Below are 13650 nucleotides of genomic sequence, written 5' to 3' on the forward strand. Positions count from 1 at the left end.
ACTAATAGCCCTTCTGGGCTAACGCCCCTTTGGGTTAATAAAAATATTGTTTTCAATTAAGCAAACAATGTTAAACTTCAACCATTTTAGCATACATTATTTTATTGTCTATTCAGAATTTTAAAACATTTATCTTTTTCTTCTTTACTCTTTTCTGAAAATTAAAAAACTTCTTTTAAGCACTTGTCTTCACAGCTTTAAAATATCCATTAATCTATGCCTATTCATTTGGTTAAAAAGATCCCTTTGCAGAGAATAATACAGGAACTTTTCATTCCAGTTTTTAGCCCAAAGGTGTATTAGCCGAAAAAGGCTATTAGTCTCGAAACGTCAGTTTGCGTTGATTCACTATAAACGCAAATCATATATCGAATTGTTGCCACCAAATATTATCACCCTGTGTTATATTTAAAGAAATAAAATAATGAAAATTCTGCGTGAATGTATGTATGTTTCTCGCATTGTGAAAAACAACGGCACCTAGAGACATCAAATTTTGAATAATGTAGTTCGCCACCCGAAGTTTTCTTGAATCTGAAGAAATGTGTTTCTTAAAAACATGAACAAATGATGAAAAATAAGACATTTCCTGAAAATTAGCCTAGCATGCCTTTTACATCAAAAAACAATATCAGATCCTGTCTTAGTTTTGGAGATCATAAGCTAGTAACTGCAGAGATGGGAAAACTATTTAGGGAGAATGATTTTAAATAAGTTTGACAACTTACTGAATTGCCATCAATTGAACTTCTAAACACCATTATAGCAGCAAAAACATTTCTATAGGAAAGAATCCTGGTCCATACTGAGGCGATTACAACAGGTTTGATAATTTTTGTGATAATTTCTGCCTGCGTTAATTTTTAAAACAGTTGATTGTTCCTTTTATTTTACAAGTGGTTAATTTATGATACAAAAATAACGAAATTAAATAGAAATTATTTTAATTAATTCTATATTTATTAAATTATTATAGTTTTTCCGATTATTCTTTAACTGACGAAAACTAAAGTAGAAACCAGAAGTAATAAAATTATCGCAGGATGATGATGTTGATAAAGTTAAATTGACGCTTTGAAGAAGAAGCGGAAAGCTAAACAGTTATGGCGGATGATGTTGGCTATAGTTACTCAAAATTATATTCTAAATTTTTTCCGTGTCTGAACCAGTAAGCTTTTATACTATTATTGTTATTTTATTCTTCATGATAAGTTTATATTGGTAGCTGAAGCGTTATTTAAGCGTATTTTTCTATTGACTGTATGATTACTATAAAATATTTTTAAGAAGATAGTGGCGTCTCGTTGCAATAGGAGTATTTTAGCGTCGCTGTAATATTTGTTTTTAAACATTGCGAATGTAGGTTGCGTTTTATCATGTATTTTGTTTTTCAAAAAATATTTGGTATAGTTTTAAGAGTTTCTTTCATTCCTGTTATCTTAATTTTTATGCTGCTGAGTTGTATACATATATATACTCATTAAATTGAAATGTTATTAGGAATTAATATAATTTCATTTTTGATTATTATCTTCGACCTTTTAAGTGTCAACTACAGAATCTGATACTTAATGTTAATTTTACTGAAATAAAGGAAATTATTTCAGAAGTTCTTATAAAAAAGCCTCAAATTTTTGCAATTTAATCAAATTTAAATGGAAAAGTAATTGATATGTTCATTTATATAACTTAGTATTTATAAAAGCATTTTTTTGCTTTAAAATTTTTGTTCTTATCTAAGAGACTGAGAATGTCGGTTATTTTCTTCTCTTTACGATGATAATGTGAGAATTACTTCAGTGTATGAAATGTTTTGGCTCAAACTTGGATGATCTGAAAACATTTAAAGGTTAAAATTTCAGGGAGATTTAATTCAATTTAGTATCCGTTACATATTTTGATAAGCGTTGCTGACCTGTGTGCTTATTCTTAATTGTTTATCAACTGGGATTTATGAATTTTTGTTCTTTTTATATTTATAAATAAATATGTTCTGATTTTTCCATGTATTTTGTAGCAGTTGCATCAAAGTACCCTTTGTGTTAATTTTCTGAAATTCTGCTTGTTATAGTTCTTAAATTCATTTTAAAGGAAGAATATGTGCTTATATTTTGCATTTTCGTTATTTCAAACACAAATGCATACTTTAGGTAATTTTTGTATGTGTTTTAAATTTGCATGCTCTGGTAATATTTTAGTAAAATTCTATTTTCAGTTAAAAAAAAAAAAAAAAAAAAAAAAGAGTTTTTGTAAGGGGGGAGAAGCAGCTGTGGGAAGTTTGAAATTTTTTTAAAATTCATAATAGATCTTTGATTTCTATATTTGTAGTTATATAATGGATATTTTTTTTTTTGGGTGGGGGAGGGAGTACTAGTTAACTGTCTTGTAGTTATCCCCTATCTGTCACATGATAATGCTGATGTTTTTTTTTTTGGTGTATGTTTGTTATTGTATGTTTAAATGTTTATTATTCAGTTGATTTTATTCTTAATTTAATTTGTTAGTGGTTGTGTGGGAATTTTGATGCAGAAAATATTGACCTAATTTTTTACAATCATATGAATTTCACAGTTGTTTTAAAAGTATTTCTGAAGTCTTAACATTTGTGCATTTTAACATGTGCTAGGAAGTAGGAAGTCTGAGTATGTTATAATTGTGTGTTGTTTTTCACTCAACATTAGATATAGATCATCTTGTGTAATGTGTGAAAAAGTTAGAGATTGTAAAATAAAATTGGCTGGTTTAATTTTAAAATAAAATTTGAATATTTTTTCAAAAAAAACTTCATTTTGATTTTGGGGGGCGGAGATAATGGGGAAAGTGCAGAATCGCCCACTGCTTGGCGCGTTTTTAAAAATTATACATACTCAGTATCTATGTACACATTGACCTATTTTCACTTAAAAAGTCAAAGAAAATTGACAAAAATCCAATTCTTACTCTTGTAAAAAGCGCGAAACAAATAAGTGGGCGATTCTGCCCTAAAGGGTGGCGATAACTAGGCATCCTCAAAGACTAGTCTTTTATATTAAATCATATTTTTCTAGGACACAACAATATAAAAATAACAAATGAATTCATTTGCATTTTAACAAATAAATTCATGCATATTAACAAATAAATTCATGCATTTTAGTTTAAAATGCCTCACATTTTCAACTAAATGAATTTTAGTTGAAAATGTGAGGCATTAAGACTTATTTTATCAGAAATATTAAAGTTGTCTGAAAATAAAATGTTAATATGTTGCACGAAGTAAATAAATTTTTTTTTTCTTCAAATTTAATCATTTACAATCTTGCTGTAAATCTTGCTTGTATCTTTTAAAACAGCTCTGATGTTGTAGATATTATCATTTCACATTATTTTTAAATTAAAACATTTAAAAAATTACAATGGTAAAAATCAGTTTATGAACATTTTTTGATAAATGAAGTTGAACAGAAGGGGAGTTGATAAATGAAGTTGAACAGAAGGGGAAGAAAAAAATAACAAATAACTCTGCCATAATATACAATTACACAAGTTTGAAATTTGGCGTTCTATACAATTTTAGATTTAATGTTATTATACATTATCATACAACTTTTCAATGTAGTGTTTCCGTATGTATAGGCTGAAAAATCGGTTGAAAAAATAAAATTAAGATGTTATATATGTATGGAAAATTAAACTTTGAATGTAATTGTGATAGAGCATGACTAAACAGTCGAAACAATTAATTTGAGTAGGAGAGAACATTGGTAAAATATAAAAAATGCAGTTCTAAATAAATTTAAGAAACAAATTCTGCAGCATGAAAAGAAGTATGAAAATCCGATAATTGTGTGGCTAATTTATTTCAAAGCGGGAGTAGAAATTAGCTTTCAGGAATAAAACAATCATATTTTTTTTTTACTTGAAAAATTTAATGTTAATTTAGTTCCCAAATTAAACATATGATTAAAATCATAGGTAAGCTAATGCTGCCATCGAATTTTCCAAATAATATCTGAAACAATGGGAACTTGTACCAACCATAACATGTGACTTAATTATGCACTGTTCACCTTATAGTTTTTTATTATTTCAGCTTGTCATGTTGATGAAAGGGAGAATAAAGTTTTAGATGATTTTAGTTACTTTCTGATAATCTTTAGCGTTACTAAAAAGTCATGAACTCGTTGCTCATGCTAAAGAACATTTGTGCACTATTTTCTGATTTTAGAGAAAAATATTTGTTTCTATATCTTCATGTCTATTTCAATGATGCAGTTTAGTGCTACAGTACAAAGTCCGTAATCTGGACGTCCATTATTAGGAATGATCTATAATCTGGACCTCAAAGCCACAAACTTACGCGTACGCATAATGCATTTACACATGCACATAAAGCAGTAAAGCGTTTACACATGCACACTTCCGATAGTGAAGAAAAGGACAGAGAGGTTATTAAAAATGAAAAAATTTCGATTGACAATAACTAAATTAAATGGAAATTATTTTAATTAATTCTATATTTATTAAATTATTATAGTTTTTCCGATTATTTTGTAACTGACGAAAACTAAAGTAGAAACCAGAAGTATTAAAATTATCGCAGGATGATGATGTTGATAAAGTTAATGGAAATATTAAATTAAATTAAATGGATTGCAGGATGATGATGTTGATTAGTCTGTATTCTCAATACAGCAATTACAGGACTTGAACAGTTGAACTTTGTAACTGAACAAGAAATTATGTCTGTTTATAGAATTAAAGAGAAAGTATTAGCACAAAAAAAAAAAAAAAAAAAAAAACTTACATATAAAGAAATGTTTAATAAAGTAAACAAATAAATATTAAGCTTTTTTTTTGTAAATTTTGATACCATTTAGATTTTAATTGCTCTTTATTTCATAAATTATGGTTTCATATTTTTAATTGTATAATTTCTGCATGTTATCTTACCAGATTTAAATTGATGATCTATAATCTGGAAAAAACCCTAATCCGGAATCGGCGAAGTCCTGACGAGTCTGGATTACGGACTTGTACTGTACTTTTTCTTTTTTGGATTTTTCTTTTCTTATACAAGATATGCAAAACTTGGCATCACACACAAACTTGGCACCAGAATCTTAAAATAAGAAAGAAAATAGGATACATCATGCCTTTAAGCAAACCACATTGTGCTCTATGTGTTGAAAGCTGAGTTTTATTTTGCTAAAGACTATGTACAGAGGATGTTCCATAATTTTAGTATATTCGGGCCTCTTTAATCCCTGTTTAAAATTTAAAGCATTTTTTTTTTTTTTTACATATTTGGTCTGATAGCCTTTGTTCTGGACAAGTCTGCATTGTAATTTCATTGATAGATTGGCTTTTTTAATATTTTCAGGGGATATGATTTCCATTCTTCAATTTCTTTCCAGGGTCCATCAATCATGGTGGGTTTGTGCTTAGAGCTCTTCCCACAAGACCAAGGGCACATTAGTCCGTAGGTTAGATGTCAGGGGACTTTACAGGAGTACGTTAAAAGATATACATGGAATACCTCTGTCAATCTTCATTTCTTCAAGGAATGCAGTGGTACTTTTCGAAGTACGACTAGTTGCTTTGTTTTGATGAAGTTTCACTCTTAAGGAGGTGATTGGTATGAAGAAATGGAATTTCTTCTGTAAACATCTGACATAAGATTTCCACTTAACAGTACATTGAGTTAATTTTAACAATTTTTCCCACTCTTCTTGTTTTTTATTTCTCATTGTAAGATAATCCTGGGATAATGATAAACCCTTTAGTGAAACTTTCTCTCCATTGATTGATTGAACTAGGTTTGTACATTTTTTTCTCTTTGTTTTGAATAACAAATAGATTTTTCTTTTGCTGCACACATTTAGGTTAATCTGTGCTTTATCAAGCGTTGCAATGTATTTCCATCTATCTCTACTTTTTTTACTTTAATCAGGTTGTCTGATCATTTTTCCCTGTCTAATTAATAATGTTGCTTGTTTTGCATTCAGAAATTTTAATACCATGCATTTCACAATGTTTTAATATTTCCCTTCAAAAAGCGCAAAACATATGCTTCAATCCACAGTTTGTTTATATCCAACATTTTGAAAGAAGAATAAATTTAAAAGTAGCAGACAATATTTCTCATTTCATATAATTGGCTGTTTTCAGAAATTTTTATTCCTAGACGTTTGCTTTAATTTAATTCTTTATTGAAATCGCTCTAAAATACATAAAAACCCTGAGTAAAATGCTAGGAGAGAACATAATCTGCTGTTGCTGGCAAAAATTATCCACACAAATGGAAAGCTATTCGTCGGGGATGCTATATGTATATTTGAGTTTCCATATAAATAGTTTTAGGTGACATGATGCATTACCTCATCAGTGCTTTCTCACAGCCTTTGGGTGGGGATGCAGGTAATGAGAAAGTACATATTCCCCCCCCAGCTTATTTTTGTAATAATAAAAGAATTCATCTCTTTGTGTGTGTCTATTACGTAGCACAAATATGGAAAGGCTGTGTACAGTACAAAGTCCGTAATCCGGACTCCTCGGGACTTCGGCGATTCCGAATTAAGGGTTTTAATAGATTATAGATCATTAATTTAAATCTGGTAAGATGGCATGCAGAAATTATACTTTTTGAAGTAAAGAGCAATTATGATCTAAAAGGTATCAGCATATACAAAAAAAAAAAAAAAAAAGCTTAATATTTATTTGTTTACTTTATTAAACATTTTTTTCAATGTAAGTTGTTTAAGTTGCTTCATTTTTTTGTGCTAAACAGGCATACGTAAACATTAAATGCGCATTACGCACATGCGTAAAGCACACACACAAAAAAAAGTTTGTACAAAAAAAAAAAAAAAAAAAAAAAAAACTTTGAGATCTGGATTATAGATTGTTCCGGATTATGGACGTCCAGATTACAGCATTGTTCTGTATTTGGTATGCACATTGTGTAAATAGGAAAAATATACTTTTCAAGAGATTTTTTTTTAATTCGATGTAATTTTGTTTAAATTTTTAGTTCATATTTTTTTATAATTTTCTCATACATGTCTTTGTGTACAAATAAGCTATTACAGTCAAAAGTCGTTAATCCGGACTCGTCGGGACTTCGGCGATTCCGGATTATTGATTTTTCCGGATTATAGAACATCAGTTTAAATCTGGTAAGATGGAATGCAGAAATTATAAAATTAAAAATATAAAACCGTAATTTATGATATAAAAAGCAATTAAAGGGTATCAAAATTTACAAAAAAAAAGCTTAATATTTATTTGTTTACTTTATTAAACATTTCTTTCAATGTAAGTTGTTTAAGTTGCTTCGTTTTATGTGATAATACTTTTCTCTTTAATTCTATAAACAGATATAATTTCTTGTTCAGTTGCAAAGTTCCGCTGTTCAAGTGCTATAATTGCTGTGTCGAGGAGAATACTGACTAATTTGTCAATCGAAATTTTTTCATTTTTAATAACTTCTGTATCACTTTCTTCGCTATCAGAAACGAATTATAATGACGAGGAATTTGATTTAAATCATATCAAAGACGGAGTACATCGAGATGAAATACTACATTTAGTAAGGAATTATAAGCCAAATAAAATAAAAACATTTGCCCTGAAGATAAGGATAGTGCTGACAGATCAACTTCCTATTCATTGCGTGCCGCGATGTGCCCCCCTTCCCCGCAGAGCAGCGTGAAATTGATAAACAGATTTTGGAATGGTTAGAGAAACAAAGGATATGTCTTTATCCATTTTTTGCAGCAATTCCACTTTTTGTTTGATGGACATAGAAACATACTTTCGCTTTGTAGATTATTTAGCAGCTCCAGCATCAGAAATTCTGTTTGACATAATCGAAAGTTCAAGCTTACTTTTATAAAATTGCTGTAACAGTCTGCAAAAAATAATAAGCCGGATCCAATTCGAAGATTAAGGAACAACGCAATCATCAACATTAACTGAAATTGATAATTAGATAGTTTTAGCTTATACCGTCCGTTATACATTAAGCGCGCATGCGTAAACGTATTATGCGCAGCCGTAAAGGTCTTACGTGCATGCGTAAATGCCTATGCACATGCGTCAATGCGACGCATGTGCAGAAAGTTTGTAGCTTTGAGGTCTGGATTATGGGTGTTCGAATTAAGGACTTTTGACTGTATTTCCAGAATTTTACTGACTGAACCGTTAAATGTTGAATAGAAGGTTTTTTTTTTAACTGAAATATGTTTTGAATTTCTAGCAAAATTTACCAATTTTGAAAAATTTTTCAAAAATTCAATTTTGTTTTTTAATTTTTGAAAAATGTAAAGCTTTCCCCCTATTTAAAAAAAGAATAATCGAAAAGTATTATTTAAGCAGTTTTCTATAGTTTTTTAAACTATATGCAACATTACATATCTAAAAAAGGGGAAAATTATGTTTAAAACCACATGATCTTGCTTGGAAACAGCTTACCTTCAACCTATGTGATAAGACATTTCATATCTGAACTTTATTTTTATATAAAACAATTTCTGTTCCCCCCTTTTCAAGATGTTGCATTTTTTGTTTTATTTCATTATTTTTAATATATATTTTTCTTGGTGTATTATTTATTTTCGATTTGGTGTATATATCAGTAGAATCGAGAACTAATTGGCATATACAACTATTTGCTGTAAAAATATATTTAAGAGTGCCCCTTGGAGAAAATTGGCGATTGGTCAGCAAGGAACAGTTTGAAGGTGGCCGCTACACAAAACCAAAATAACAAGTCAAAGAATTACACAAACTTGTTGTCCATGTACACATCAATCTATTTTCACTTTAAAAAAATCGGAGAATTGCACAAACTCGGCATTCTGCACTAACTTTGTCCATGTACACATCGATCTGTTTTCGCTTAAAAATCGAAGGAGCCCCAATTGTACACTAGAGTCAGGCAAAATATACATAATCTCAATAAACTGCATGTTAAATCAAACAATGAAATAATATCAAAAAGCACTACAATCGCATGTACACACTACACAAAGCAAATATCCACTTATCTTATTTAGAAATTTCTATGTCTTCAGTCTGTGACATACAAAATTCCGTATCAGCATCCAAAAACTTACTGCAAACCATGTTTTCTTTCTAATGGAACGCTTTATATGTTGAGCATTTGAAACATTCTTGCGACAAACCCTTTCAAAGCCATCTAAACGATCTTTACATTCGACCGTACGCATTTCCTTTGTACAAACAGGACACTTACAATTCCGCTGAATTACATCCAACAAAGTTGCTTTTCTGACCACTTTGAAAAAAAAAAAAAAAAAAAAGCAAAAAACAGCTTTCTCTCTCTTATTTTATACCACCAAACACCCGGTTTACAACCGGCAGCCATTTTACGATGCAAAGCCCATGATACGCACGTCATAATAGGGTTTCCATAACATTCAATTACTCAGATTACCATAAATGAAACAACTTGGCACTAACCCAAAATGCAGCTTAAAATATAGACACCCTATTTGCTGGCAAATTATTAAATTGCCAGTTTACGAGTTTCTAAATATATTCTCTATTCGTATAAAGCAAATATAAATTTAAAATTAAATTTATTTAAATTGCAAAGAAATAAAAATAATCATTATTGCTGTGAACTAATTTACAATATCATTTAGATTCTAAGAGCATGTGTAAATTAATTGCATGTATCTAACACCATGAAAAAATGTTATTCTAAAAAATTAAATTTATTATTCGAAAAAATTGCATAAGTGAATTATTGTTGAGCAGGCGGGAGACAGATACGTGCAATTAATTTACATATGCTGTTAGCATTTAAATGATATTGTAAATTAGTTCTCAGCAATAATATTTATTTTTATTTCTTTGCAATTTAAATAAATTAAATTTTAATTTTATATTTGCTTTATACAATTAAAGAGTATTTGTTAAATTCAAATTTCATTCCTTGCAGCAATGGTGCAAGAGAATTATTTAAATTTAACTTTACTATTTTCTTGTGAAATAATTTTATATATATATGTATGTTTTGCATTTCTTGTTAGTCAAAAATTGTCTTTAATTTTATATAGCTTTATATTTTATCTTCTCTCTCCATGGATAGATTTCATATTTAAATATTCTCATCTTTTAATTTTTTAAATTATTCAGTGCAAAGTCCAAGATCAGGACTCGTCGGAACTTTGGCGATTCTGTATTTGGAATTTTTCTGGATATTATATCATCATTTTAAATCTAGTAAAATGGTATCTAGAATTTACCAGATTAAAAATATGAAATCATGATTTCTGAAATAATGAAGCATTAGTGATCTAAAGGTTATAAAAATTTTAAAAAATAGCTTAATATTTATTTGTTTACTTTATTAAACATTTCTTTCAATGCAAGTTGTTTTAAGTTGCTTAATTTTTTTTGTGTTAATACTTTCTCTTTAATTCTATAGACAAACATAATTTCTTGTTCAGTTACCAAGTTCCATTGTTCAAGTCCTGTAATTGCTGTGTCGAGAATTCTGACTAACTTGTGAATCGAAATTTTTTCATTTTCAGTAACTTCTCTGTCACTTTCTTCATTATCGGTATCATCTTACCGCTTCTCCACATTTCTTTACAAAATCCATGATTTCGAAAATTTCACTTTTGTCTTGCGATATCCGAAAACCGTCAAATTTGCAGCTATCATCTTCATCATCCTCACCATTAAATATGGTAGTTGGCCATTAAATTATGCCAAGCATTTTTGAAAGTATCTGGAGACGCACCCTTCCACAATCTTGCAATGGTCCACACAGCAGATTTTATGCTAAAGTGGTATTTCAGAAATTCTGTAATAGTCTTGCCATTATTAAAGAAATTGAACAGGGATTTTAAAAATGTTGCTTTATATTTGAATTTTAGTGTGCACACTATTTCGCTATCCATAGGTTAAATGATGGATATATAATTTGGAGGAAAGGGTAGTATGGATACGTTATCTTTCACTAAAATTTTAAGTATGAACTGAACAGTTGTCTACAATCAGGACAATTTTTGCATCATCAGGTAAACCAACCAAATTCAAATGTTGCCGAACCTCAGGTATGAAATGATTTTCAAACCAATCATTTATTAATCCTTGTGTCATTCATGCTGTTTTATTTGCATGATATATAAAGGGGAAAGTCTTTACTTCTTTAAATGCACAAGGTCATGTAGTTTTTCCAATTACAAAAAGTTTACACTTGTGCTTTCTGCAGCATTTGCACATGTTAAAAATTGTTAGCCTTGCTCTGGAATCTTTGACACCGGTTGGAGCCTTTTCTGTAGAGGTTGCCAAGGTATTTTGTGGTACATATTGGCAGAAAAGACCAGTTTCCATCAGCGTTTTAAATTTGTTCTGGTGATAACTCTTCACTGTTAATAAGTTCAATGAATTCAATAACCAGTAATAAGTTCAGCAGCTTCAGTATCAGCTGAAGCTTTTTCACCTGAAATTTTTAATTGCCTTATACCATGACAATTTTAAAATTTGGTTAACCAACCTGTCGAATATGTGCACTCAGTTTTTAGGTTCTTCATGAAGTATTTTGGCTTCAGCCATTAGCATTGGACCCATCAATCGCACGCCCTTGTTGTGACGCTGTCCGACCGGTTTGTCATCACTTTATCATGATCGTTATTTTTACCATAAGAATAATTTTTATATTATTCATTGTAAGTGGGGTGTCAGAATCCTTAAAAAGTTCTTTTTTCTGTTTTCATATGTCATATACAGTTAACTTTCCAGTGTCATACTCCTCACATAATTTTGAGATGGGTATACCTTTATCCTTTCTTTGCAGCAATTCCACATTTTGTTTAATGAACATTGAAACATGCTTTTGCTTTGTAGATCCTGTTGCAGCTTCAGATTTAGAAATGCTTCTTCACATATCAAAATTTCAAACATTAATTTTCCTAAAATTTCTGTAATAATAACAGCCTGCAATAAATAATAAGCTGAGTCAAATCACAAAGTTAAGGAAAAGTCTATCTGCTATATTATTAATTCAAATTCTTTGGTATCAGTAAAGCATAATTTTAGCCTACCTTAATATCGTCCGCTATACATTATTGGCTGTGCTTCATGAGATTGCAATGAAAGACAAGTTGTTCTGCTAAATTTTGTCTTGCTTCTATCGTGTACTGAGACAATTAAGCCTGAATTGTATTAGTTATTTATTACGCTTATGTCTGTTTCTTGCTCATGTTTAAGGCTTGCTTATCTGAATCCTGAATAAATAAATTCTCACATTTGCTTAAGGCTTATCAAGGGCCGGTTCTAGATATCAGTCTCTGCAGTTCCTAAATTCTGTTAGCAAGCATCTTTCTAAGTTCTGAATTTTTGCCGTCCCTAAATTTTGGGTCACAGTGCTTTCACTGAATTCTAAAAATTTTATCTTCCTTTAATTTTGCTGCTCAGTGCTTCTCTAAATTCCAACAATTTTCTCTTTCCGAAATTCTGCCACCCGGTGCCACATACAAGCTCTGACGCCGGTTCTGGGTTAATGTGAATAACAAATCAGTTATTCTTAATTCAAATAGCACTAATTGTAATCTTTTGGTCTATGAGTATCATTAACAAAAGCTCTTTTTAGCATATGGAAAGAAAATTTTTAAAAATTTTTTCCTCGTCAACATTTCTTAGTGCATTTAACTTAAATCTGTAATCATCGGCAAGTCAACATAAAAGGTTACCGTACTTTTGCTATTCAATTACTAATATAAAAAAATTATTTAGAAATTGCCGCATGAGTCATTACTCAAGTTATGTCCGATGATGAAAACAAAATATAATAAATAATGATTTGCCAGTTTGGCGTGATCACACAAATTTATGCTAAAATGATTATTCCTTTAATAATGAGGTATTTTCTATACGTGCTTTATTATGGAGCAAAATCTAATTCGAATCGTAAAGAATCAAAAAAAAAAAAAAAAAAAAAAGAAGAAGAAGAAGAAAATACATTACATTATGCCCAAAGGGGCATTTTTCTTAATGCTTTGTGTGTTACCTTTAATTATTAAATATCATGTTCTTTGCACTTAAACCATAAAATTCAATTCATCAGCAGTATCACAAAATATTTAAAAGAGCAGTAAAAGTATATTTACAGGTGCCCCTTGGCGAAAATTGGTGGTACTTGAACACCAAGTTTGTGCATTTCTTTGACTTGTTATTTTGGCTTTGTTTAGTATTGATTTTTGCGCCAAAAATCTTCGCTACACAAAGCGAAAATAACAAGTCAAAGAATTACACAAACATGGCATCCTGCACACATCGACCGATTTTTCACTTTAAAAAAAAATTATCAGAGAATTTCACAAACTAAGCATTGCGCACTCCATCGACTTTGTCCACTTATACATCAATCTATGTTCGCTTAAAACGTCAAGGAGCAGCCAACAAAAAATATATAATCTCAATAAACTGCATTTTAAATCAAACAATGATATAACATAAAAAAGGAAATTCATCTTAGCACTACACAAAGTGAATATCCACATACCTTATTTACGAATTTACGTGTCTTTAGTAAAACAAAATTCCATAACAGCATCCAAAAACTTCCTAAAATTATCTGAGCTAGAATCTGTATACTGGCATCACCATGTAAATTCACAAAAATATCCTCTG

At 29.9% G+C, this 13650-nt stretch overlaps 1 protein-coding gene across 2 annotated transcripts in view; it reads left to right on the forward strand.

Annotated features, from left to right (window-relative positions):
• Positions 1–1060: 1060 nt before the first annotated feature.
• LOC118195096 (uncharacterized) overlaps positions 1061–13650 on the forward strand; it is a 95503-nt gene continuing 82913 nt past the window's right edge. For both annotated transcript variants that reach the window (XM_085827521.1, XM_085827522.1), the window contains exon 1: positions 1061–1168. The gene's annotated coding sequence lies outside the window, so the exon portion shown is untranslated. The remainder of the gene's footprint in view (positions 1169–13650) is intronic.

Source organism: Stegodyphus dumicola, chromosome 12 (assembly GCF_044657685.1).
Source record: "Stegodyphus dumicola isolate Sdum_Otavi_A_Nest chromosome 12, ASM4465768v1".
NCBI classification, from domain to species: Eukaryota; Metazoa; Arthropoda; class Arachnida; order Araneae; family Eresidae; genus Stegodyphus; species Stegodyphus dumicola.